Source organism: Emydura macquarii, unplaced genomic scaffold, assembly GCF_026122565.2.
Source record: "Emydura macquarii macquarii isolate MOO-44397 ecotype Brisbane River unplaced genomic scaffold, CSIRO-AGI_Emac_v2 contig_1253, whole genome shotgun sequence".
In the NCBI taxonomy this organism is placed as follows: Eukaryota; Metazoa; Chordata; order Testudines; family Chelidae; genus Emydura; species Emydura macquarii.
The window spans coordinates 72,370,817-72,398,229 of NW_027131390.1; the positions used below are offsets into that span (position 1 = coordinate 72,370,817).

General features: G+C 40.6%; 1 long non-coding RNA gene across 1 annotated transcript in view; it reads left to right on the plus strand.

Annotated features, from left to right (window-relative positions):
• Nucleotides 1-3,865: 3,865 nt before the first annotated feature.
• The window catches only part of LOC137154159 (uncharacterized), a 40,468-nt gene continuing 16,920 nt past the window's right edge, over nt 3,866-27,413 (plus strand). Inside the window, exon 1 of the long non-coding RNA XR_010920115.1 lies at nt 3,866-4,214. This is a non-coding gene — a long non-coding RNA (uncharacterized lncRNA). The remainder of the gene's footprint in view (nt 4,215-27,413) is intronic.

Genomic DNA, 27,413 nt, shown 5'->3' on the forward strand with positions numbered 1-27,413 from the left:
TGTGTTTACTACCACATTGTAGGCTCCAGATTTCTTGCTTCCCTATACACATTTCAAAGCAGTTTATTTTTCCATACAAAATATTAATACAGGTGGAGAAGCCAGTGTGGAATTCAGCTACCATCTTTTTTGCTATCACAGCTCTTGTGAACACTCTTGCAGGCAAGCGCCTTTATTCTCTGACAGTGGCAACTTTCAAGGATTTCAACTAGTGCTGTACTTCTGATTTTTAAAGCACATTAACAGTCTATTTTAAATACCTGTGGGATGGTAGAATTGTAAATACCTGTTAGGCATTTGGGATCCCTGGTTATTTTATTGGCTACATATTGAGAAAAGTCTCTTGGTCCCAAATTAGCACTACTGAAGCAGTCACCAGGTCAGTGAATAGATCTGCTCTCTTTAGAGCTGCAATATATTTATATATATATTACATCCCCTTACCTCCTACACCCACCTGGCCACACACACACAGTAACCAAATACAAAAAAAAAAAAAAAAAAAAAAGGTTGCAAAGTTAACCACTCAACATTTAAGAAATTGCATAATTAAGGCTGATTGTGCAACTTAATTCAGCCCCCTTGTATGTATGCATTATGATACAGTCTTTAATTACATTATCACATGCTATTTTTTCCACAGGATCCTGCCTCATTCATTGCACAGCATGGATGGTGCTCATTTTATTTTAACTTAATTGTTTCATGTATGACCCTAAGCCTTATTTACTACACACCATTCAAACCCAGCTCTGAATACAGAATTATTAATTTCCTCATAGGATTGTGTATGGTGTGCATAGTATAATATCTGAATGTTTCACAGACATTCATGAATTTATGTTCACAATAACCCTGTCAGATGAGAGGATACTCTTATCCCAGTTTTACAGATGGAGAACTGAGGCACAAAAAGATTAAGGGGTGTCTGTGCACTGAATGAAGGAGGGGTCCTGAGGAGAAAAATGGTATATGATCATGTAATTAATGACTGTATCATAACGCAAATGCACCACGGCTGAATTAATGTTGCACAGGTAACCTTAATTCTGACATTTTCTAACTTTTGAGTGCTTGCTTGACTTTTCAATCCTAACATTCTTTTAGTTTTTGTGTGTGTGATTTCCTAAGTTCTTAAAAAGAGTAAACTGAAAAAATTCCATCATGTGGAATCATAACCACCCCTAAATGGGTCATCACCAGGGTTGCCAACTTTAGATTCACCACAGAGACCTCTGCCAGTTGCACTAACAAAGGAACTGTCAGCAGTAACAGGCTGTCATCCTCCATGTGGACCAGCAACTGAAAGGGGATGTCATGCACAAATTTTTTCATTGGGTTTCACAGATATTTGATGACAATGGGGCAATGTTGAGGTTAGGAGTCATGGGTTCAGTTCCGGGATTTAGCAGGGAATGTGCTCTAAAGGACACAAACCATTCCTGTCCCTCTTCCCCCAATTCTGATCCCTTCTGCTTGTGTCCCCTCCATCCTGTCCTTTTGCTAATCCTGTCTCTCTCTAAGACCAAAATCCTCATCCCAGTCCCAGTAATGATCCTTTGGGGTTTCTCATTCCAGGTCTAGTTTCCTTGATTAGCCAGTCCCAGTCATGCTCTCCAGGTTCCTTGTCCAAATCCCAGTTTCCCTCCACCCTAGTTCCCTGTCCAGGCTCCACTCCCTGTGCTCCTCATCATAGTCTTCTCTCAGACCCTTTGCCCAGTCTGTTCTAATCTCTCACTCATCCCGTTGGGCTCCTTGCTCAAGTCTCTTTGTCATTCCCCCAGGGTGTCCCCAATCTCAGGCCATTAAAAAAAATGCAGGGTTAGGTCCGTCAATTGTTCCAGTGTGGGAAAGTTCTGTTACTATGGGCCTTATCTGAAATTCAGTGTAGTCAATGGGCTTTGGATCAGGCCTTATGACAGTAGAACCTGCCATGGGGCTCAGGGCTATTTCAATTCCTTTTGTTTTAAATTTAAAAAGGGTTCCTTAGTTGAGTGGTAGGCCTGCAGTGTATCACTTTATTATTTATTTGTATTATGGCAGTGCCTAGAGATCCTAACCAAGTCAGAGCCCCTTTCTGCAAGGCACTGTACAGACATAGAGTAAAAAAAACAGTCCCTGCCCCGATGAGCTCGCAGCCTTCATTCAAAACACGATGTAACAGGTGGATGAAGCCAACAAATGGGGGGAAGGAATGGAATGGAAGGAGGGGAACAGTAATATAAGCTTATTTTTTCATATACTAGGTGGATACAGAATTTGTAGATATAGTGTATTTCTTTTTGTTTCTGTTAATGTAAACAAATAAGCAAATCAGCAGCCATAGTCTCAGCTTGCTGTATGTCTCGCTATTATCAACTGGGGCTGTGCTACTGGCCTCCTGGTAGAAGTGAGTCTTAAGGAGATTTGTGAGACAGGATAGCGTAGTGGTTTTAAAGGTCTGACACTGATTGCTGTGGGAAAAAAGTGAATAACTGGCAAAGGAGGCACTTTTTCATGATATAAGGGCAGCTCAGCCTATGTCAGATGCTGTTCTGCTTGTTTTGGCAGACCTGTATGTGGATCTGGCTATGTGTTCTAGATCCACACTTTACCAAATATGATCCATGATGCTTTTATCTATCGATGGGCTTCTACTTATGTTTATTTGGGGATGGGCAAAAGTGGGGGGTTGTTTTTACGTTCCTTGCACATCATTTTGCTGCCCAAACCAGGTTTCCTATTAATTTTTTCTTGGACTTGATGTAGACCTTCATAGTAATTGTGATTATCATTATGTGAGAAATAAACAGTGTTCAGCTGGAATTATAAAGCCCCAACAGCATATTCAACATATGTATAAACAGGAAATACAGTTGAATTACTGACTGACATTTGTACAGTACCCTTCCTGCACAAATCCCTCACAGCATTCTGTACACAGATTGACACACAAATCACTTCAGTTTTGATGTCCTTCAAATTCCAGTTTTGCTTGTCTTAAATTTCCCTGCAGCTGCCTGCAGATGGAAGGCAGCAGCCATCTGATTGTGTCCAGCAACATTACAAAATGATTCCAAACAGAAAGTGAAAATCATTTTAGTTAGTTGAAATTGATGAGAGAACTTGAGTTTGGGAGAACTGAGATTTGGAAAGAAGCAGACCTGACATCCAGCTCCAGTGGAGGGAAGTGCCCCATTGATAAAGCTATATTATAGTTGTCCTGAGATTCACAAAAAATGTTAAATGGACTGTTTGCCATTTAAAAAAAAAAAGTGAATGAAACCTGAAAGTCAAAAATGTCACCAGTTTTTCACATACTGCACGTGAATGGAGAAATACCTCAGAGATATGGATATTATTGTTCGACTGATCTTGCTGAGGTAGAAATGAAGATGAAGAGAGCAGGTGGAATGAGGTCTTTCTTACCTAGAGACAGTTGGCCTGTTTTTAGATAGATAGACAGATTATCTAACTATCTGTCTAGCCTGTAACTATCATCATCACCACATAGTTTTCTAATAGGGCCTGTCATCATAGTAGCTCTGCACAGGACAGACTACAAAGATGTGTGTGTGGGGGGGGGGGGGGGGAAGTCGTGGCATGAATATGGCCAGGAGCAGGGAAAGAAAAAAGAAACACAGGTTAAAAGAAGGTATGATGGAGTGGACTAGGTCCAGAGACCTCTTGCTGGTGGCCTCAGAGTCCTGCCACACCCTGTTTGAGGAAGGAGCAGAAAAGAAGTCCTTCGGGTGGTCTAGAGTGGTTGCGGGAAAGTAGCCAATGAGAGAGGCTACAGAGAATAGCCAATTGGAGCCCAGCAGGGCCAAATAAAAGGAGCTGCAGGCCAGTGCATCAGTTAGTTGCTACCTGGAGCTGAAAGAGAGAGGACTATGTTCCTGGCTGGCTGAAAGCAAGCAGACCATGGACAGTTTAGTTGCTGGCAGAGATCAGGGAAGTGAGAGCGTTCCTGGCTAGCTGCTGGGATTGAGTAGGGACTGAGCCCAGGAAGGGCTGCAGGAAGACAGTGTCTCCAGGGAGGAAGGTCTGGGGGCACAGCCCATGCCAGAGCTGGGACTACTTAAAGATGATATGCCCCAGAAGGGTTTTGTTCTGTTTCACATACAGAGAGCGTGTGTGACTTGGCTGGAGGACTGAATCACTGAAAACCACCTGAGAAACTACCAACAGGGGTCACTGCAGATGCACCTGACCAGAAGGGGCACTTGCAAGAGGTGGGTACCACCCTGTTACAGGGGGCTAATGGGACTTTGTTAGGTTAGCAACAGTCCTCTGATTTCTTAAATTCTTGTATTTTCTTTTGTCTCTGGAGCCTGCTGTTCTCAAGGGTCTGCTCTTCAGGGCAGGGTTCTTGTTTTAGCTGCGTGACAGGATCAGATGTGGGGAAGAGGGGGGAAAAATGATAGAAAGGGTCCCTGACTCAGGCCTGACGCACAAACACCACTCCCGAGAGAAAACAATAAGACTTCAACAAGCTCAAAGTGAATAAAAATTCTTTACACCTTTCCAGACATGCACTGAATCATTCTTAGTGCCTTATAAACCATTATGTGGTTGACAGTGTCTATTAAAATATCTGTTTATGAAATGCAATGTTGCCCCATGAAATTTACCATTTTGGGCTATGAAAAATGGCCCTTTTTTCTGTGGCAAAATAAAATAAATAAAATCCAGCCTTTGCAGTGGGCTCTTTAATGTCAACAAATGGGCAGGTTTTCAGCTTTATGCCACATCTGAAAGACAGATATATATTTTCCACCACTTCTCATATCCTATTTATGATTGTTGCAATCACAAATAATGTAGCTGAGATCTAGTATATACTTGACCTGTATGTATGGCAACATCTTGCTGCGGTAGTTAGAGCATTTTGTCACAGCTATTTATCTATCCTGGGTTTTCACCTAACATTTAACTCTCCACTCTTCAGGTGCAGAAGAGCATAACTTGGTGTATAGTTACTTTTTAGAAATACACTGATGCTATGGGAAGGCCTTATCAAAAAGACATGCTTTGCATTTTGATCTAAATGTTCAGGTCACTATACAGCCTTTACTTCCTAAGTGATAGTATTCCCCACAGGTTTGTCTGCTACCCATCTGGTCCCAGACAACTGACTCTGGAGTCCTGTCAAGTAATAAACAGCTCTTTATTGAAGAAGCGAGGTTCCAGAACACCGAAGTTCTACTGATCAGACAGTCATGGTGGTGTAACCTGTCCAGCAGATAACTCCAACAAGATACCAAAAGCATACAACTTATATTTACTAACCATTGGCAATCAACAAAGGTCCATGCACCTATTATATGAACAATCGTTACCACTGGTTAACAGGTGCCTTTTGTATGATTCATGACTATAGGTCGTGTTCTGAATTTTATGTAACTGCAGCTTTGCTGCATTATTCTGAATTACCCCATAATTCACAAACTGCAGTTGGTGTAACAGCTGCTTTACTCAGTTTACGTTGGTGGCATGTCAAGTGGTTTTGGTACACTGCCCACTCCTTAGATAAATAGTTCCTTCTGCACATGCATGGACCTGTTAAGGTCACCCAGCGAACAGTTTGATTGACAGCCCTAGGCTGTGTTTACTTCACTAGCTACATCCTTCAGTGTAGGTTGTGCAGACAAGAATTCAGCTGAACACCATCAGGTGTGGGGGTCATTCTAATTTCTAAGAAATTTGAGTTTCAAAGCCAGGGTCTCATCATCAAGAATGTTATGTTCTCATTGCCTGATAGTTTGAACCTGGAAGTTACTAGTCTTGGGAGATCAAGGAGGGTAAGATGGTTTCTGAAGTAACTTAGTCACAAATGCAAGCAGTTTAGGACCTGGATTTTGAACCCTGTTCTGAGGTGAATGAGGGAGCCAGTATTTATAGGTTATTGTGCATTATTCTCTATCTTAAAATTAATGCATATTTGACTCTCTGAGACATCAGCACTGGAGAATAGCCAGAGTTCAATAAGACCTTAGATAAACACATATGACATGCTTCTCAATAAACAGCTGGATGTCAAATTTGGGCTTTTGCCTATGAAATGTTACAATCTAGATGGCATTGCTCATTTGATTGAAAAAAAGCGTATGATGTGCTTTTAATTATATTGAGAAGCATGCCACATGTTAAAGTTCTGCAGTTGCTTCTCACATCTTGTATAAACAATCTCCACTTAGTTCATCCATTCATTCCTACATGATGTTTTGAAATAGTTAACTAGCAATTATTGTATTGTAGCTTTTGTTAAATTATGTTCAGCTCACTTACTACAGAATATGACCCATATATATGACTTAAATGTCTTCTAAGAAAATAGCTGCCTATATGGACAAATTTATTTCTTTGGTTTATGAACCAAAAATCTCATACAGGTTATCATAAATCTATATAAAGTCCTTGAATGTTGAATTTCACATATGAATTGCTAACTGTGTATAGAGCTTAGATTTGACTTCCCCCTTTGGACAGAGCATGGCTTTTTGGAGGATAATTTTTTGGGAACAAGCATATCTGTCCTAGTAAGCTTTTTCAGAGAATACATATCTGTCCTAATAGGCCTTCTGGAGTATGGAATTCACATCTGAACTAATGGGCCTTTTGCTATGCTTTTGATCTTATGCTGCTTCCACAAGCTAAAATGCATACATTGTTTCACTTTGGCCCTATGTATGGGCAAATCTGAAATGAGACTTGAACCCTTATTAAATTTCAAAGATTAAAGCATTTTAGTCCTTAAGGACGTGCCACTGAAGTGATGGCTAGGCTGATCAATGAACAGGGGCTTAGATAGAGTAGTACAATAAAATTAACAATGGGTAAACAAGAAAAGGGGAAATATTGTAAAAGCAACTGTTAAACACAAAACTTCAAGGTAGAGTAACTTGCATGGAGTTCTCAAGGAGCCACACTAACTGATATCCCTTAGAATGCATTCCTAAAGTCAAATGCGTCATTTTAGAGGAAGTCAGCAAGCGTTTGCATAATGCAAAACACCATTAGCATAAGATTGTCTATATCCATGAGCAGTTTTGGCAAGACCATAATGCCTATAAGAAAACAAGTATTTGTCTTATTGACACTAAGAATAATATAGTGAATAGTAAATATTGTGTTGTCCACAGGCATACATTTTAACTTTTCTGCCTCTGAATTCCTTTTTCGAATAGTTAGGAAATTTGGAATTTGTGTGTGTGGACTAAGATTTGCAGCAGTCAGGTGGGTGGCAGAAGCTGGGAGTCAGATGGGGTATGTTAGAACACTGGTGTGATTTAGGAGGAAAGCTGACTTGGAAGTATATCAGGAGCATGAGGAAGAACAGGGTAGGTAGCTGTAGATGGGATGAGGGTAGTGGATACTTGAGGGGTAGCTAAATATCAGGTGAAACATGCTAGGTGGAAATTTTGTGTGGAGAAATAGAGCGTAGAGAAGATGGCTAATTGTGTCATGGCAGATAAGGAGGCAGGTTGGGGGTTAGTTGGTGCATAAATTGAACCCCTGATGTCCAGGATCCAGGAGAGCTCATCTGAGTAAACAGCAGGGCTGCAGCAGGGCAGGAAGGCACTTAGAAAACCTTCTTTTTCATAGCTGTTGGCAGACACACGAGTAAGGGTTTGCATGACAGAGGCTTACAACTGCTTTCATAGGTGTGCTGAGAGCTCTTGATAGACAGGCAGGAGATGAAGCTTCAAACAACAACTTCTGAAAGCTGGTTAGTTTGATTTCTCTCTCTCCTTGGAAATCATTTATCAGTTTATTAAAATGAAGTATTTTCTTAAGGAAATCCAAGTGGTGGTCTTCTGAGATCTTCAGTACATCATGCTGCCCAATCCATTGCATGAGCCTGCATCTCCTTTGGAAAAAAAATTACGTTCTGCCAGTCCAGTTGTCCAAGTCGTCATTTAAAATAAGTTAGAAATCTTCTCAAAATCAATACAGCTCACCCAATATTTGGATAATTCATGGAAATATTAACATTTTCCAAGTGGTATGTACCGTTTTCAAGTGTTGTGAGATCTTATCACACATTTTTCATTACAGTGGGTGTTTTTCAACAGGGTGTTAATTGCCGTTTTGCTGAAAAGTGAAGTCCATGTGTGACACTGGCAAGGTGGGAGGCCAGTACAAGATAATGTAAAACAGTTCTCAGCAACCTTTAATACAGACTCAATAGTCAGAAGAAAAGCTTTATTATTTAAATGAAATTTAATGTAAACTTGATATTATATTTGGTTTAAATAATAAAGCTTTTCTTCTTTAATTTACACCAAAATTAAAGTAGGCTGGAAAGCAGTTTACAGTTTCTTCCACTCATACTGCTGCTATATATTTATAACTGCTCCCTGCCTGTTTCTTGTGTATTATAAACTTCTCTCATTTACTCTTTGGGTGATACTGAGAACCTCAGGTGAGAGGTTCTTGGAATTACCCATACAGTAAATGAAAGAACTTTATAATACCCCCAAGAGTTTTGTCAGGGGAGCCATTATAATTATATAAAGCACCAGTGTGTTTCTTGCTGGTGCTGTATAATATGGTTAGTTATCCAAAGATTGTATTCTTTGGATCCCACCGGCATATAGTAGAAACCATATTCTGGTTCTCTAAGCCAGAATGTGGCAGAAGAATGCTTATCCAGAGACTTAAAAAATATGTCAACTAAAATATTGAATAAAATTGCAACAGAACAGTGTATATGCTCCTATGCATGAGATATGGCTTTTAGCAAAATGAAGTGTTAATGTTCTATTAATAAGGCAATCTAGTTGGTGGTGCATTCATAGGTACTTTGATGTCACAAATGACATTACATTTCAACAAGCTGGCTGCTGTTGTTGCCAATGCAATTCGCAGCATTAGATGAGACATTAACTGTAATTAAAAATGTAAAAAATACTTTCTCATTGTTGAGAAGTGTTTTGTGAACTGAAGGGGCAAATGCTGCCCTCATTGAATGTTCAGCTCCCATTTGGACTGCAGGCTTTTGGATGGAGCAAAATGATTGCAGTTTATATTTTCTGTAGCAGTCCTGACTCATAATTTCCTTGCCTTTATGGGATGTCTCAGTTCATATTTTAATGTATCTATTTTTTGATGTTTCTTGGTATACATAGCTATAAAGGAACCCTTTTAGTAATGACATTCTCTTGATTCGATCCTCTTGATATTTTAAGCAAATAGCCATATCTTTCACTCACATTTTGTCCTCAATTTGACATTGTCATGTGTGAGCTATGTAAACTTTTTTATTGGTTTCTCATTTGTTTGAGAATGAAAAGTATGCCTTAAGCTATCACTGACATGATTTCAGTATTAAACTGTTTTTCATATTGCTTATCATTATTTGACATTGTAACAGGACACCTCTACAGATTTGCACTGATATTATGCCATTGTCTTGACAGTATCACTTTGTATCCATAGACCTTTGTCATTAAAAATATGAAATTGGGTCCAAGTGATAGGGTTTATTTTCTGATTCTGACTAAGAAAATTTAAGTAGAATTTGCATTTAGAAGATTTTTTGCCATGTTTTAGCTTTGCACAGAATTGGATACATATGGAAACTTTAGAGTTTTAATGGTTAGAACATTTCACTTTGCACTTGTATAGCAGTTCCCATCCTTCTCCATACCAGAATACCCTTTTCCATATCAGGAACCCCTGGGGATCCTCTACCATTTAGCAATAGAGGGAGGGCAGGGCTGTTGAGGCTTCTTGATATCAGTTTATGCCCCCAGATTGGGCATTTATGCACCAACAATGATGATGAAAGTCTACAGGGCCCAGTCCCTACAGGGCCCAATTCTGAGCATCTCAACTTTCATTTACCTCACTGCTTTTCTCAGTGGGAGTGGAAGGTGTTCATCACTTTGCAAGAGACAATCACCACCTCACAAGATTGGGCCTATAGGATGGTGGAATGACTGAGCAGAACAGAAAAAACACAATTGCTGTCAGTAAGGCCTTCTCCTCAAGGGCTTTAGAAGAACATAAAACAAGTCCATAATAAACAAAACTCTCCAGTCCTCTGAATTTAGGCCTGAAGACCAGCCTTCCTGGTTGACGGTAAGGGCCTAGGCAGGGATACATACATCCTGGAAAAGAACGCATGGCTGCGCAGACTGTCGACAAGAGGGCTTCAGCTTCTTCACCATGGGATGCTGTTCTGAGAAGATCTTCTGGGAAGAGATGGGGTCCATCTGACTAAGAAGCAGAAGAGCTTCTTTGTTCACTGCCTCACCAACCTGGTGAGGAGAGCTATAAACTAGGTTCAGAGGGGGCAAATGACAAAAATCCAGATATATAAAAAATAACTTTAACAAAGGTTTAAAATGTTTTGGCTGGGGAGGATGGGTGTCAGAATATTAGAGTAGGGTTAGTGGGGGAATCTGCTAAACATCTGATATCTCTACACAAATGCAAGGAGCATGGGGAAGAACTGGAAGTATTAGTACATAATATAAATTATGATGTAATTGGCATCACAGACTTGGGATAAGTCTCATGACTGGAATACTGGGATAGTGGGATATAGCTTGTTCAGAAAGGACAGACGGGAAAAAAGGGAGAAGGGGTTGCGGTAGACTTCAGAAATACATACACTTGTTCTGAGGCTCAGAAGGAAGTGGGAGGCTGACCGGTTGAGGGTCTCTGAGTAAAGAAAAAAAAAAAAGGGTAAACATCATGGTAGGGGTCTACCAAAGGCCACTAAGTCAGGAAGGGGAGGTGGATGAGGCATTTCTAGAACAAATAACAGAAATATCCAAAACACAAGACCTGGTAGCAATGGGAGACTGACTACTCAGACATCAGTTGGGAAAGTAATATGGTAAAACACAAAATTTCTAGTAAATTCTTGGCATGTATTGTGGACAAATTTTTGTTCCATAAAGTGGAGGAAGTAACTAGGGGAACAGCCATTTTAGACGTGATTCTGCACAACAGGGAGGAATTAGCAGTGAATCTGCAGGTAGAAGGCAATTTGGGTGAAAGTGATCATAAAATAATAATTTCATGATTCTAAGGAAAGGAAGGAGTGAGATCAGCAGAATAAGAACAAGGGACTTCCAAAAAGCAGACTTTAACAAATTCAGAACTGACAGGTAAGGTCACATGGGAAGAAAATCTAAGGGAAAGAGGAGTTCTGGAGAGCTGGGAGTTTGTCAAGGAGACAATATTAAAAGCACAACTGCAAACTATCCTGTAATGAAGGAAAGATAAGAAGAATAGTAAAGGCCAATATGGCTCCAGCTGGAGCTCTTTAATGACCTGACAATCAAAAGGGAATCCTAGGAAAAAATGAAAACATGGACAAATTGCTAAGGATGAGTACAAAAGAGTTGCACACACTGTAGGAACAAAATTAGAAAGGCTAAGGCATAAAATGAGTTACACCTAGCAAGGAACATAAAAGGCAATAAGAAGAGATTCTTTACATATATTAGCAGAAAGAGAAAGATGAAGCATAGTGTAGGCCCTTTACTTAGTGGGGAAGGAGAGCTACTAAGTGATGACAGCAAGAAAGCTCAGATGTTAAATGCCTCTTTTGCTTTAGTCTTCACTGAAAAGGTTAATGGTGACCAGCTACTCAACACAATTAATATTAATGACAAGGGAGAAGGAATGCAAGCCAAAATAAGGAGAGATCAGGTTAAGGTATGTTTAGATAAGTTAGATGTCTTCAAGCCTGCAGGACCTGATAAAATTCATCCTAGGGTACTTAATGAACTAGAATAAGCAACATCAGAACCCTTATCAATGATCTTCGTGAACTCGTGGAGGATAGGTAGGCTCCAGAAGACTAGAGAAGGACACAGATTGTATCTATCTTTAAAAAGGAGAATTAAGAGGACCCAGGGAATGAAAGACCAATTAGCCTAACTTTGATATCTGGAAATTATGCAACAATCAATTTGTAAGCACCTGGAGTATAATAGGATTATAAGGAATAGCCAGCACAGATTTGTCAAGAACAAATCACACCAAACCAACCTAATTCCTTCTTTCACAGGGTTACTGGCCTAATGGATGGGTGGAAGCAGAATATGTGATGTATCTTGATTTTTAGTAAGGCTTTTGACACAATCCCACATGACATTTTCATGAGCAAACTAGGGAAATGGGGTCTAGATGAAATGACTATAAGGTGGGTTCAAACTGGTTGAAAGGCCATACTCAGAGTAGTTATCAATGGTTCACTGTCAAACTGGTAGGGCATAGCTAGTGGGGTTCGATAGGGGTCTGTCCTGCATCCGGTACTAGTCAATATTTTGATTAATGACTTGGGTAACTGAATGGAGAGTATGCTTATAAATTTGCAGATGACACCAAGCTGTGAGGTGTTGCAAGACCTTCTGAGGAGAGGATTAGAATTCAAAAGGACTTTGACAAATTGGAGAATCGGTTTGAATTCAACAAGAGAAAATTCAATAATGACAAGTGATAAGTACTTGACTTAGGAAGGAAAAGTCAACTACACAGCTACAAAATGGGGAATAACTGGTTAGGTGGTAGTACTGCTGAAAGGGATCTGGGGCTTATAATGAATCAAAAATTGAATGTCAGTCAACAATGTGATACAGCTGTGAAAAAGGGTAATATAATTCTGGAGTGTATTAATAGGAGTGCTGTATGTTAGACATGGAGGTATTTGTTCCCTCTAGTCAGCAGTGGTGAGGCCTCAGCTGGAGTACTGTGCCTATCTGGGCACCACCTTTAGGAAAACTGGACAAATTGGAGAGAGCCCAGAGGAGAACAAAAAATTATATAGGTTTAGAAAAATTGATCTATGAGGAAAGGTAAACAAACTGGGCATGTTTAGACATAAGAAAAGACTGAGGAGGTGCCTGATAAGTCTTCAGATATGTTAAGGCTGTTATAAAGAGGACAGTGATCAACTGTTCTCCATGTCCACTGAAGGTAGAACAAGAAGTAATGGTCTTAATCTTTAGCGAGTGAGATTTATCTTAGATATTAGGAAAACCTTCTAACTATAAAGGTAGATAAGCTCTGGAATGGGTTTCCAAAGAAAGTTGTAGAATCCCCATCAATGGAGGTTTTTAAAAACAGATTAGACAAACACCTAGATGGTCTAGGTTCACTTGGTCCTGGCACAATGCAGGGGACTTCTCAACGTCTCTTCCAGCCCTACATTTCTATAATTCTGTGAACAGCATTTTCACCCCTCAGTCTTCCAAACAGCCCACAGCCCTTCTTTTGAAGGGAAAAGCTTATCAGAAATTGACCCTCCTTCACCATGGACCAGATAATGTCCCTGCCCCCCATTACAACCCCCTTAGTTTGCTACACATACTTTATGGAAATCTTTGAAAAACATATTTAGAAACAAATCTGCATGTATATAATATTTTCTGATTTTTCCTTCCATTATATTATGGGGATATTTGCATGAAAACATCACTTTTTCCTCCTGTTTCTTTTGCCCCATCTGAAGCCATAATACATATTTGTGATATCATAAATATAGTATTTCTAGAGTAATTAATGGATTGTGACCTCAGTAGATGAATAAACAGCAGAAGCAGATGAACTTTTCCACTTATAGAGCACCTTCCAGCCAATGATAAAAAATATGTAGAAACATTAATTAATTTTCAGCATACCCCAGTGATGTAGATAAGAGCATTATCTCAGTTTTAAATATGTGGAAACTGATGCACACACACAGATTAAGTGATAAAACACCGCACACAGAGGTTTTGTAGCAAAACCAGGAATGAAACCCCAAGGGGACTTTATGGGCAGAAACATAGGCACTTATATCATTAGGTGAGGGTTTTAAGGATTTAAATTTTGGATTGAGGTGCCTAAAGTTGTAGTTAGGTGCTGTGACAAAGTTCTGGGCAACAGCAACTGAGCAGTACTCTGATCACTGCCACTCCAATTAGTTGCCCCAGAGCACACGTGACTATGGGAACGGCTCCCAGTTGATAAATTGGGATGGGCTGGAGAGAGTTAAAAGGCTAATTAACTCATTAGCTCAGATGGTACAAAAGACACAGGAATGCTGTGTGAAGGGGAGGAAGAAACTGAGATAGCTGTGGGGAGCAGGGTTAGAGCCAGAATGGTGAGAGATTGCTTCCCTCTTTGCCTTAGGAGCGGAGGGCTCTGTTACTGTTGGAATAAGGCTACGTAGTTTGTAAAGGTAGTAGAAAAGAACACCTATGCCCTATTTTCAGGACTTGAGTGGTACCTGTAGTTTGTGCTAGCTTTCTAAGGCTCCCATTGACTTCACTGGGCTTTGGATGAGGCCCTAGATCAGTGATATTCAGACTGAGGCTTGCAAGCCCCAAGTGGCTCTTTGCAGCACATGATATTAAAATACTGTGTGATTGGTTAATAATTAAACCAGGATGCTTTCACTGCGTTGTTAACCAGTACTTGTTGATATAATAATCCTTGGTCAGTCATTTTGCTGTGAGACTATATATATAAATAAATATTTCCCCTGTCATAGTGTTTAAATATGAATATATAGTACTATAATAAATGATACAATAAATTCACGGGGCTGTGGCTCTTTTGGGTAATGTTGATTGTGAATTTGGCTCCTGAACCACTGAAGGCTGAATATCACAGCCCTAGTGAGAAAAGTGTAAACTGCACCCCTATTCCCTTCTGCTGATACAGCACGGGCTGTGCTCTCTGAGCGTGCTGTGTATTTCATTCACTTGCTCAAGAGAGTGTTCCCCATTCAAGGAGGTGGTGGGAGATGGAGAACAAAATGTGAGAGGTAAATAAAATTAGCAATACACCCACTCTCAAAGATAGCTTTGATTGTCCGGAATAATTATCTATTGCGGGGGGGAGACGTTAAGGAAAACAGTTCATGTTTTGGAAATATGTCTTGGAAAACTTTGAATAACATTTTCTTTTTATTCAGGGATGATTCAGCTGCATAACATATTTTGTCTCCTGATTTTTATTACTAGGAATCTTTGCCTGAGAATAGGATTTTGGAGCTAGATCCACAAAGGGATTTAGGCAACTGTAGCAGGGTGAACTTGCTCTTACTTACTTTATAGCCCTGCAAATGGCTTGGAAATCTTCTGGTAAAACCCCTCATGCACTTTATTTTAAACCATCTTTTCCACCACTTTTACAGCCTATGGAGCCTCCTCCCAAGAGTAACATGGAGCCCTCCTGAAGTTAGGTAAGCTTCACTCCAAGAGAGAAGCATGCTGTATCTACAGCACTTGCTTTTCACACTTTAAGGAACAAAGTCTTAAAGTTTCTTGCAAATTTGTGGATCACATAATGGGGGAAAATATGGCACAAATGGGATGTGTCCAATTAGATAGGCTCCACTGAAATAATTTTCCAGTACAACTGGCAAAAAGGTGAATGACTTTTTGTCTCCTGGGAAAAAAACAGACATTTTATTAAAGGAAGCAGGCACTGGCCTTTTATCCCTTACAGTCTGGTATTTACAAGTGAAGCTGTTGGCTGTCTAATTGCAATTTACAAAAACAACATACAATCTCATTTAATCTCTCTGAGTAGTTGCCATATTTAGTTTCCTAAGGGATCGGCTACATTTATCTGAACTGAATTCTAACTGAGGTTGGGGAAAAAAAATGAATGTGATCTGCATGCAGAAACATTCTAAACAGGGGTAAACAAACCACTGTTCACTTATGTGCATATTTAGCCCATGGTAAATGTATACAAAAGGTGAACAAAGTCAAGGCCAGCTTAAGTGACATTTGAAATCAGCAATTGCTTTATATCTAGAATGGTCTCATGCCATTACCTCTATGCCTTGGGGACAAATTCTAGCTTCCCTTCCGTGCTTCGCAATCCCACTGAAGTGGTGGTAGGTAAGTGAAAGAGCTGTGAGTTGGGATAGAGATTTTTGGCCCTTTGTTTTTGAATCACATAGAGGTAAAATATTCATTGTGACATGTTCCACTGTCAAGGAAGCAAAATTTTCAATGCAATTTGCATTCTCAATTGTTGTTGCCCTAAGCAGCAGTAACACTCGTCTGTAGTTTTAACAGACCTGGGAGGTGGTACGGGCAGCAAGCCAATAGCGAAGTAGGACCAGGTTATAAAGATGCTGCTGCCTGGTAGCATGTATGATTGTGGATGGGCTGAGATTCACAGGGCAGGGCTATTAGTATTTTATTTATTGCAGATCCCATGATTTTGCAAGGTGGCTATTTTGGATGCATATCCTTAACCACTGTTTCTAGGCTACTTCTCAATACTCTGCTGGTATTTCTAAGCCTACTAGCTTTAAAAATGTCTCTCTAAAATATCTAAATTATTCTCACACCTCCTGACGGCAGCAAGGTGCTTCTTGGCCAAATTCAGGGAAAGGGAGATTTCCCCATGCCATATGACTTGGATTAGAAGAATTTTAGATTCACTTGCTATCTTGGAAAAGCTCATGGATGATTTAAAAAAAAAAAAAAAGACTCCTGTGAGTTTTACATGTTTTGGCTCCCCTGTTTACAATATAAACAAGACAACCCTACAAAAACAACTGGCACAAGACAAAGACAGCTGTTCCTTTTAATTAGATTTCATGTACATTTTTCTGCTGGAAGAGCATGGTGTGGGCCTTGTATATTCTGCAACTGCAGCCACAAAATCCATCCATTCCTCCCACATAACTGTGCCCAAGAATTTATAGTTTTGATGTTTAACATATTGTGTTTCTAGTCCTCATGGCTGTAAAGACAACTTTGAAAACAAGTGAGTATTAAGCACAAGTTGATGCAGTTTTCCAGAATCTGCAGACAAATCAAACAACAGCCCTAAGAGGCGTGAACTAGAATGAGAGAATTCATCTCAGTGAGGTGTTAACGTGGCAACCTAACGACAATTTAAATATCAACACTATTAACTATTTCACTGCAGACCATTTTAACAGGAAAAAACAGCTAATGTATTTATCCCACCACCCCAATCTGCCTCCCAAGATGCCAGAAGCCCTTACTTAGCAGCCAAACTTCCAGCTGCCCAAAAGACAATTTCCATGGTGCAGCTATGCATTGTCAATACAAAATCTCTTGTATATTGAAAACTAAAATGTGGGGCCCCGTAAAATAAATCACATTGAATATAAACATGAATAACAGTGGCTTGCCTGCACCAAGTATATTAATTGAATTAATTAATTAAAACGCTACATTTTTTTATTTAAATGAAGCTGCTGCAGAATCCAGGGACTGCCAGTTTTTTTCCTTGTGGGACAGCTCTACATCTTAATGGGACAATGTGAGAGGATCTTATTCTCTAAATTCCCCTGAGCCATCGTAAGGTGCATGTGTGAGGGGAAAACAGCTACATTAAACCAAGGGCCCAATTCTCAAACCTGTTACACAAGTTTTTACAGTAGAAATCAATAGTTATATTGGTGCCATAACATTGGTTCACCAGAGTGGAGAATCAGGCCCTGAATATTTCTAGTGTTATCAGAGTTAAGTATTATTATTAATTAGTATTAATAATCCTTCTAAGCAGTTCATTTTTTTTAATTCTGGGAAATATTTCCTTCAAAGCATATGTTATTTACATCAGATTATCTTCTCTTAGCTCAGCTTGTGGAGCCAATGGTGGCCATACTGGTTGGTGTGGAAAGCAGATGCACAATTTTAAAAGTATTTTGCCCAGCAGCTTTCATTAAGTTCTTAGTTTGCTTCCTGTCTGTCTTCTGGTGTAACTTTTTCAGGCTTCTTAAGTGACTTCATTGTCAATTGAGCACTTCTGGATCATGCCTTTCTGGATGCTTCTTCTTTTCCCTGTAATCCTCATTTGATAACTATTTGCTCATTGTTAGCCACTTAACAATAAGCAGTGCACATTTGTTGCAGGATATGGAAGTTCATTCACTGACTGAGATCAGGTGATATGGGGCTATGGATGCTTCAATACATAGACACAATGGGATGGGGGATTAAGGGTGCCATGCTAGAATTCTCTCTCCAATTCCTTTCTCTTGTGGATTTGTTTGACCATTAACATGATTTTAATTGAACTTTTTATGAGATCCTCCTTTTATTTACTCTGTACAGTGCTAACAACTCCCATAGGTCAGCATTATAACAAAGTTCCTGTATTGTTGTTTCTAACACAGCAAGATCCTTTTAGAGAGGTATGAAAATTAACTATTCAGCATTTTGTCAGTGTTCCCCTTTATAATGCTCTAACATCAGTCCAGCTTCATGTGCTGTTGAGCTTGTTCTCATTTTCAATCAACATTAACCCCTTTCAGCAGAAGTTTTTGGCCCCATAGCCATTTTTAACTCACTTTCTGTTATACAAATTAAAATTGGAACATTGAACAGTTCCCATGGTAGGATCTCTTAACAATATCAAGTGCAACTGAAAGCTTGGTTGGCACTTGGGGGTGAGGGAGGAAGGACAATTTAAAACTCACGTCCACCTGGCAGCTACCTCTTTCCTTCCCTGCTGTCTTTTTTCGTGCTCCCCGTTACCTGTGTCCCTCCCTATTTAAATGTCCTCCATTTTAATAAGAAGGGTGTAATGAATCTTAACATTGTTTTTCAGTTATGAGGTCCCAGGTGTGTATTTTTAGAAGTTGGTTCACAATTGTGACATCACTAAGGAGGCCCAAGTCACATATCAGCTCATGGCTTTGGGCTCCCACTTATCAACATGCCAAGAACAATGACTGGATGAAATTTGGGATTCATATGACCAAATCTATTATCTAATTCAACTAAAAATGTACCTGAATTGGTTTCAAACACAGTACATAGAGCTCAAGACTAAAACAAGATTACATGAAAACAAAATGAACAATGGGCCTTAGGTGTGCAACACCATAGGAGAGAAACAGCCCCAAAATAATGCGAATATGCTCAATTTTGTTTCTAGAAATTGGCAAAAGTAGTAATGTAACAGGTTTATGCATCTATTTAGTCAGCAACATAGATTTTTACTATTTGATAATGCTTGGGGGGGAAATATTTTCCCCCTTCCATTCCCTGCTGTTATACTGTTTAAAGCAATGTTCTTCAATGAAGGGAAGTAGGAAAGCAAAGATAGGAGAATCTTCACAAAATACTTCCCTAGCTTTTTTTTTTTCCTTTTACAGAATATTTGGTTTAATAAAAGCATGAACAATAGCATTTGGAAATTATTTCTGTATCACTTTTCCAGGAAACGTACCAGGTTCAGTGCAACTTTATTACATTAGCCATTCAGTCTATTGACTATAATATGAGTTCCAATTTACTGGCAAAGGATTCTTAATGACAAATATGATTTTAACATACACATTTGCTTTTGATTAATCCCTATAACACACTGGCACACCATAAAGAACTGACAATTGTCTTTATGAATAACATAAAATGACACTGAGTCACACGTAAGGAATTTATAAAAAGAACATGGCAAAACATGTCCTTTTCCTGAATGTGGACCATATTGTAAATTTTTATTGCTTTACCAGAAATACATTATTAAATATGTCTACAAAGCCTGGCTTTGATCCTGTTCCTCTCCTCTGTGGAATCATGTTAGATTCTGTTCCTGTATCCATTGTATAGGATAAGTAGTGCTTACTAAACTATGTCCATCCACAAATTTTAAAATTAGGATCCTTGTGATTTGATAATGCTATAAACCCATTCCCACAGAATCCCAAAAACCTTGACCATTTAAAGCTAGAATAAAATTAATTTGAGATGTGATAACTCAGAAACATTAATATCAAAATGTGTAAAACGAGACTAAGGGTGGAACATAGCTCTTGAGTGGACAACAATAGATGGGAGATCTTGAAGGATGTGAAAAGATTGGAGAAGACAGTATGTGCTGTCAGGTTCTAGCACAGCAAAGCCTTATGAAACAATCTGTTCATAGCTAGTTTCAACCATCTCTTGAGGCAGCAGGCCCATTTCATCCTGGTGTAACTCTGTTGCACCGGGCATGAATATCCTCCTGGAGATGTTAATGGAAGGAATCTCTTGGTGTTTCACTCTTCCCAGCACAAAGGCAGAGTTGGAAAAGAGGGAAGGCAGTTCATAGTTGTAGAAATGGATGAAGAATCAATAATGTATATCTCATTTCAGTAATCTTAGTTCTTTTTCTGTTTAGGAAATGTCCACCAACAGTTTATATTGATTCATTTTTTATTTACAGTCAAAATTTTTTGGCTAACTATAGTGAAGAATAATTTTGTCTTTTGCTTGTTTGTGATCAGTTAATTGTGAAATTCTACACCCCAGATCCCTGACTCCATATTTGAACATTTAAATAAAAAAGGCCTGACTTTTGAAGGTGCTCAGCATCTGATGCTCCATATCCATGGTCGACACTTGTAGTATGGTTGGCCGTCCCTCCCTGTCAGTCTTGGAGGGAGGCCACACCTCCTCACTACCCTGCTTTGGCAGGGGTAGTCCCAGCTCGGGGCTGGGGGAACAGTCTCTGAGCTATAAATAGTTCAAAGGCCCCTGGCGGGGCAGCAAACAGTTCAAAGGCCACCAGGGTGGTCAGGGAAGGGGGAGGGGACGCAGGCCCACCCAACTCCACTGCGTCCCAGCCCAGGTCCCTAGCTGTGGCCGAGGGGTAGGCTACGGGGTCGGCGGGGTATGCCACGGAGTCAGCAGGGTCCCAACTGCAACATGCTGAGTCACCATCCGGCTCCCTGGTCCCTGGAGCGTGTGGCCCCTCCTCTGGGCTACTTCATTCCCCCTGTCCCTTGGGTACCTGGTGTCCTGCTGTCCAGTTGCCCTTGTCGGGGTAGGTGCCCAGCGGCAGGTTGTAGAACCCCTTGATCTCGTCAGGGGGTGGCAGGTCGGGCAGCTCTTTGAGGCCGTCTGTGGGGGGCAGTTCCTCCAGGTCTGGGCTAGTCAGGGCCCACGCCTCGCCATCATCCTCTTGTAATTCCAGGGGCAGCTCCTCCAGGTCTGGCCCTGGTACGGCCACGCCCTCCGCGTCTGCGTCGGGAAACTCCTTCAGGTCCCTGCCCCTTGGGATCACCGGGTCTGACAGGGCGGGTGTATCCGGGGGTTCTGCTGGGCCCCAGGTCTCATGCTGCTCCTTCACAGGCACCCGGATGCTGGCCCTGGTCCGCTTCCTTGGGTACCCGGTCTCGGTCGGCTTGCCTGGGTACCAGGCCGCAGGTAGAGCTGGAGGGACAACCTTCCCCTCTGAGAGCTGGCCGCAGACTGACCTCCTGGGCCTCTCTTTTGTACTTCCTATCCCGCCCTCTCACTTCCGGGCAGGCAGATAGGCAACCTCTGGCTCCGCCCGCACAGGCCCGGCCTGTTGCTCCCCGTCAGTCTTGGAGGGAGGCCACACCTCCGAACTTCAATACCTTTTAAAATAAGGCCATGTATATGCTTAAAGTTAGTGCTGACGCTAGAATTTTTTTTTGCCATAGGCCACACATTGTTTCTATTCCCCGACTGAGTGTAAGTGTTAGAATCATGCTTCTTGTACTATTACTGACAATTCTGAATTTGAAAAATGTATAATCTCAAATATTTGCTCATGGAACCAGTTGGTCTGCAGTTTGAGCTGGGGGTGTAATTCTCAGCACAAGGAGACATACCTGCACTAGCTCTGATTGAGCTAATGTGCTAAAAATAAAGTGTAGCCATGGTTGTGTGAGTGATGGGGGAGGGGCTAGCTGCCAAGTAGGTACCTAGTGTCTTGGATGGGTATGGACTGTTGTATTAATTTAGATGCTACAAATTGGCCAAAGATGTTAACCCAGTCACTGTCCAACATTAAACAGTGTTAAACAAGGCCTGGCATGGTGGCATATGGAGACTCAGTTTGCTTAGTACCATGGAAAACGTGCCATTAAAAATCTTTTAATTCTTTATTAAAGATACAAAAAAGAAGAAAAAGAAACAGTTAAAGCATTTGAAATGTAAAGTATTAAGTAAGGCATCTTAAAAGCATCTTTGTTCCCTCTCATTTTATCTGCAAAAAAAAAAAATAATAAAATTTTTAGACGGAACCCCTTCTTCCCCCCTGTTTGACAGTCTTTTTAATGGTATCAAAGTTAACTGTCCACTTGGGTAAAAAAGAACTTATTTGAGATGGGCTGGAGCTGTTGCTGCTACTGTTAAAGTCTGAGATCCATAGGATCACTTTCTCTGGCCTGGCCTGGTCAGGATCAGGGTGACAACGGCCTGGGGTCCCAGGAGCTGGTGAGGGAGGCAGTCATGATGGTGACACTCAATTCAGTAGCCTTTTCATCTGCTCTTTCTGTATTTTCTCCCCCCCCCCCCAAAGTGTCTTTCTTTAAGGACCCAAAGAGGGTAGAATAACCCATCCCCTCATTATTTTGTCCACCAATTGGGCCTAATAGCCTACATACCAATTTTGGTTAATTAATTTTGGGATTTACATCATCTGTTTTTAACAAGCATAATCTCAGCCATTCTTGCATCATATGAGTAGGCCATTTTTGTTTCAACTAATCCAATCTCTCTGTCTTGCATCTGTTTATAACATTCTTTATTGAAAGTAACTTGACCTACTTTCCCTGGTAAATTCCTGAGCAGGCAAAAGCTAGAGGCTAAGGGCCACAACAGTAGGCGGGGTGGGTAGTCCCTCCCACTGTTAGCATTACCATGGCTACACTGTATTTTTAGTGCACTAGCTAAATCAAAGCTAGCATTGATATGTCTCCTTGAACTGGGAATAATATCTCCAGCTGGAAGTGTAACCATAGCCTTACACTTTTTGCAGATATTCTGCAATGTTTACTTAAATGTTCATGTTTTTTACAAACAATCATGCTAGGATAATCAAGAAAGCAAACAGAAGAAGGGCTGTCATTTAAACACTGGAATACCTACAGAATTCCATACACCCCTAATACTTGCCCAGCTATAGTGTCTTGCTTCTCCTTCTGGAGACAGCAGAGCTGTGTGTGTGTGCGTTAGCTGGGAGAGACAGTAGGATCAGGTGTGTGGAAAGTGGACAACTCCTGAATCACACTCATGCTGGGTTCTGCATATTGGGGTTTGGGAGGTGGGAGCAGGAAACCGTGAAGCTCACTTGCACCCTTAGATGCAGAAATTAAGACTGAGAAGGACGGGGGAATGAAAGCATGTGCTGCTGGTGAGCTGCTATTCTTTTGTGGAACCAGATGGATCCCTTCTAACACATTTCCCAATCCCATCAAATCAGCATTGCTTTCCATTGTTGCATATGAAGGCCCTTTTTCATTTTGTATTGGAATTTCAATTTTTCAAAGGCCCTTTTTCATTTTGTATTGGATTACACTCAGAACAACCTTATTTGATGCAATTAATAAGAAAATCATCATTCTGTTTTTGGTTTCAAAGTTCAGGATATGTATAATGCTATAAAAATGCTGCTTTAAATTTACTTTGGAGGGGACTACTTTTTAAAAAACAATGTGGAAGAACAACTCAGAAAGCTGTTCTTTGATAAATCGTGTTGTATTAACAGCTCTGCTGAGAATATGAAAAGGCTGTATTGTACTGTCACACAAACCAGAGCCACTAATGGAGCTAGCTGCTGATCTTGCTGGAGTCATGACACTAATAAAGACAATAACATTGAACATGATTAATGAATGATGAAAATTCATTCACTTCTCCTCCAGGGAAAATCTTGATTTGTACAAGATTACTACTACTGTTCTGTTTGCAAATGTATCTTTGTTCATTAGAGAGAGTGCAGATTGCCCGATAGTTAAGGTTGCCCAACACTTCCTCTCTATAAGATCCTCTTTTCAGGAGGTTGTGACATTGCTAAACTTAAACCATTGATGGTGACATTTCTTATGTCAGGTATCTGCCTCAGGCTGATTTTTTTTAAAGTTTCCTCCCTAAAGAAATAGTAATTTCCAATAATGAGATTAGTGAAAAATATATTATTTTGCCCATGTTAAATATAACCTAACAACAATTTTGCTGAGAGGCGTTTGTGCCTACATGCTCTGGAGCAACAGCTAGACATTTTGCAGGAGAGTCACCCTAGGGTCATGAATGTGACTCTTGCCATTCCTGAGAAAATCCACCCAAATTTGACCAAGTCATAAACTTCTGAACAATCTCAGTTCACACATGATTGTTAGAGTTTGGCAGCTAAATTCATGAAAGATTCCATCTGCACAAAGCATGCTCCATCCCTTCACAACTCCTATTCACTCAGTGAACTCTGCATATATCATCCGTACATAGTGACTGAGCATGATCCAGATCATTCCAGGGCTCCTGGGTCTGATGGGATTTTCCCTGCAGTATATTCTTCCTCCCAGCAGCTGGGGACCACTGTGGCTCTGACCCCTGGAACTGAGAACAGGGATACTGTCTTTCCTCTGCTCTCCATGCTTCTCCTGTTGGTGACCAGCAAGCTGTGAGGAGAAGGAGGGAGCAGACTTCTTGTTCTTGTGTCCTTCCATCACAATCATAGGTTTTCCAATGTTGGCCATATGATGTAGCCTGGTCTGTAGAACAGACAAGAGCTTCCATGGTGCATGGTTCCTCCAGGAGTCAGCAGACAAACAGATGTTCCACGCTTTGTGTTTCGCTGCAATCACCTTCATCTGGGTCATTGGAATAGCTTCACATCTGCATATTGACTTTTGACCTACAAAATCTTGTTTGGATTTAAGGTGATTTAAACATCTTCAAGTCTATCAATCTTTCTCTGCACTGCAGGAAGGCATTTGGCAGTATCAATGTGTATTTTGATGTCCTCATTGAGTATTTCGTGCTGTGTGCACCACATTTCCAGTCGTGCAGCAATCAGTGATTTTTTTAAAGTGGTTCTGTTGCAGTTAGAAAGCTTTTCTGTGATGTCAGGCAGCTAATTGTTGCAGTGTGGCCATGTAACAGATGTCTGGTATCTTCAATCTTTCGTAAACATTCCAGTTAGCTTGTGACCGCTCTCCTGTTATCCAGTGGCGTTGGTCTGACAAGCACATAAAGGCTGTTGATGTTTGTTGGTTTTAGACATCGTGTGATGTAGCGGCAGCTGTCATTCAGCACCAGTTCCAGCTTCTTTGCATGAGCTGGTCTTTCCCAAACCAGACATGCATATTTGGCCATCGAATAGCAAAGTGCAAGTGTGATGGCTCTTAGTGTTGCTGAGTTGGTTTCCCATTTTGAATTTGCAAACTTCCCAAGGATGTTCTGGGTGCTAATTTTGCTTTTTGTCTTCTCCATGTGTGCCTTGAAGGAGAGAGTGTGGTCTAGCATCCATGGTAGTTAGGATTCCAGCACTGGGCAAGTGATACCCCAGTCCAGGCGATGTTGAGTTGTGCATTGCCCCCACAATTCTGAAGATGGAAGAGACTCAGCTGCATGTTGGCTGGGTTGGTGCACAGTTGATGCTTGGTGTAAGAGACTGAGAACCCAGAGAACATCAATGTTAACATAGTTTTGATCTCCGAGAGATCCTTGGCTTGGGCAGCAAAGCATAGGTCAGGGGCATGGATAAAACTTCTTGTGCTGAGATGGATCATTCGTGTAGATATTGAAGAATAGTGGCAACAGTACGCTCCCTTGTGGTAGGCTGTTTTTCTGTTGCCGTAATTGTCTCTGCTTCCCACAGAGTTCAGTGTAAAAATGTATCAGTCATATAAGGTGATGATCTTTCATCATGTTGCATATTTTAGTGAGGAGCCTTCAGTGATTAACTGTGTCATATGCTGCTGATAGGTCAACAAACATGATGCCTGTTACCACACAATTTTCAAAGCCATCTTTGATGTACTGAGTTGTGTTCAGCACTTGACCAGTGCATGATTTGCCTGGGTGGAATCCAGCTTGCTCTAGGATTAGGTGCTTTTCATCAAATGGTGATAGGTGGTTTAGAATGAGATGTTCATACAGTTTGTAGAGGTAACATAATAATAATAATATAGATCTGAAGTTCTTCAGCTCCAGTGTGTTCTTCTGTGACTTCAAGAGTGTCATAACATATTCTCCATGCCAGATCTTGGGTACTTGGTATGCGGCTAAGCATATGTTAAACAACTTGAGTATGTTGTTGTGGGTCCAAAATGTTTGAGTTGTTCAATGTGAATCTCATCTAGACTGGTAGCTTTGCCATTCATGAGGGCATTAATTCCAGAGGTTAATTTGGTCATTGTGTATTGTGCCCCCAAATTATAAATCTTAGTCTTCTTGCTGCTTAAGCCTTGTCTTGGGTTGTTTGTTCAATGCCCTGCCATTTTCTAGGGTTGGTGTGTGACCTGCCTGCAGTAATGTAGTGTTGCTCTGCCTTCCTTGAGTCATTGTTAAGCTTACAGATGTTTATTCATGCTTTCATGCTGTTGTCCACACTCAGAATGAGATTCTGTCATGACTTTTGTTTTTTCTTCTTTACTGCAAAGACAAATTCTTTGCCAGTTGCAATGGTGTACTCAGCAAATAGGTCTGCTTCAGACTTCTGCTTGTATCTTGCAACTGATCTGATAATTTGGATGTTTGTCCTGGCACATAATTTGTTCTGCAGTCTCATGGACTATGCTTCCTTGAGACAGCCACTCTACATTGACCAACTCATCATAGTTTTCTGTTATTGGTTTGATCTTTCTTACAACAGCATCGAGGTCATTGGTGAAACCCTTCCATTCTGCTTTCTTAAAATTAAAATGGTGCCGGAATAGGACTGAGTTCTGTATTATGGCTGCATTGATCAGGATGGCATGTATCAGCTATGTTGTTGTTGACAAATGGCAGATCAGGGTTGTATCCCAGTTTCCATCGGCTGCTGCTGAAAGAAGTGGGGATGGGGGGGGGAAGGGTTTCATGAATTAAGCTCAAATGGTGTGCATCTGCCCACAAATCAAATCCATATCTTAGATGTCTGTATACTAATGCCAGAAGTATGGGGAATAAACAGGAAGAACTAGAAATACTAGTGAATAAACAGAATTATGACATAGTTGGCATCACAGAGATTTGATGGGATAATACATATGACTGGAATATTGGTATAGAAGGGTACAGCTTGCTCAGGAAGAACAGACAGGGATAAGAGGGAGGAGGTATTGCCTTGTAGATCAAAGATGCATACACTTGCACTGAGGTTGAGATGGAAATAAGAGACAGACTTGTTGAAAGACTCTGGGTAAGGATAAAAAGGTAAAAAAACCCCAAGGGTGACATCATGGTAGGGGTCTACTATAGACCACCTACCCAGGAAGAAGAGATGGATGAGGCTTTTAAGCAACTATCAAAATCATTCAAAGCACAGGACTAGGTGGTGACGGTTGACTTCAACTACCCAGACATCAGCTGGGAAAATAACATAGCAGGGCACAGATTATCCAATAAATTCTTGGAATGCATTGGACACAATTTTTTATTTCTTAAGGTGGAGAAAGCAACTAGGAGAGAGGCTGTTCTAGATTTGATTTTGACAAATAGGGAGGAATTGGTTGAGAATTTGAAAGTGGAAGGCAGCTTAGG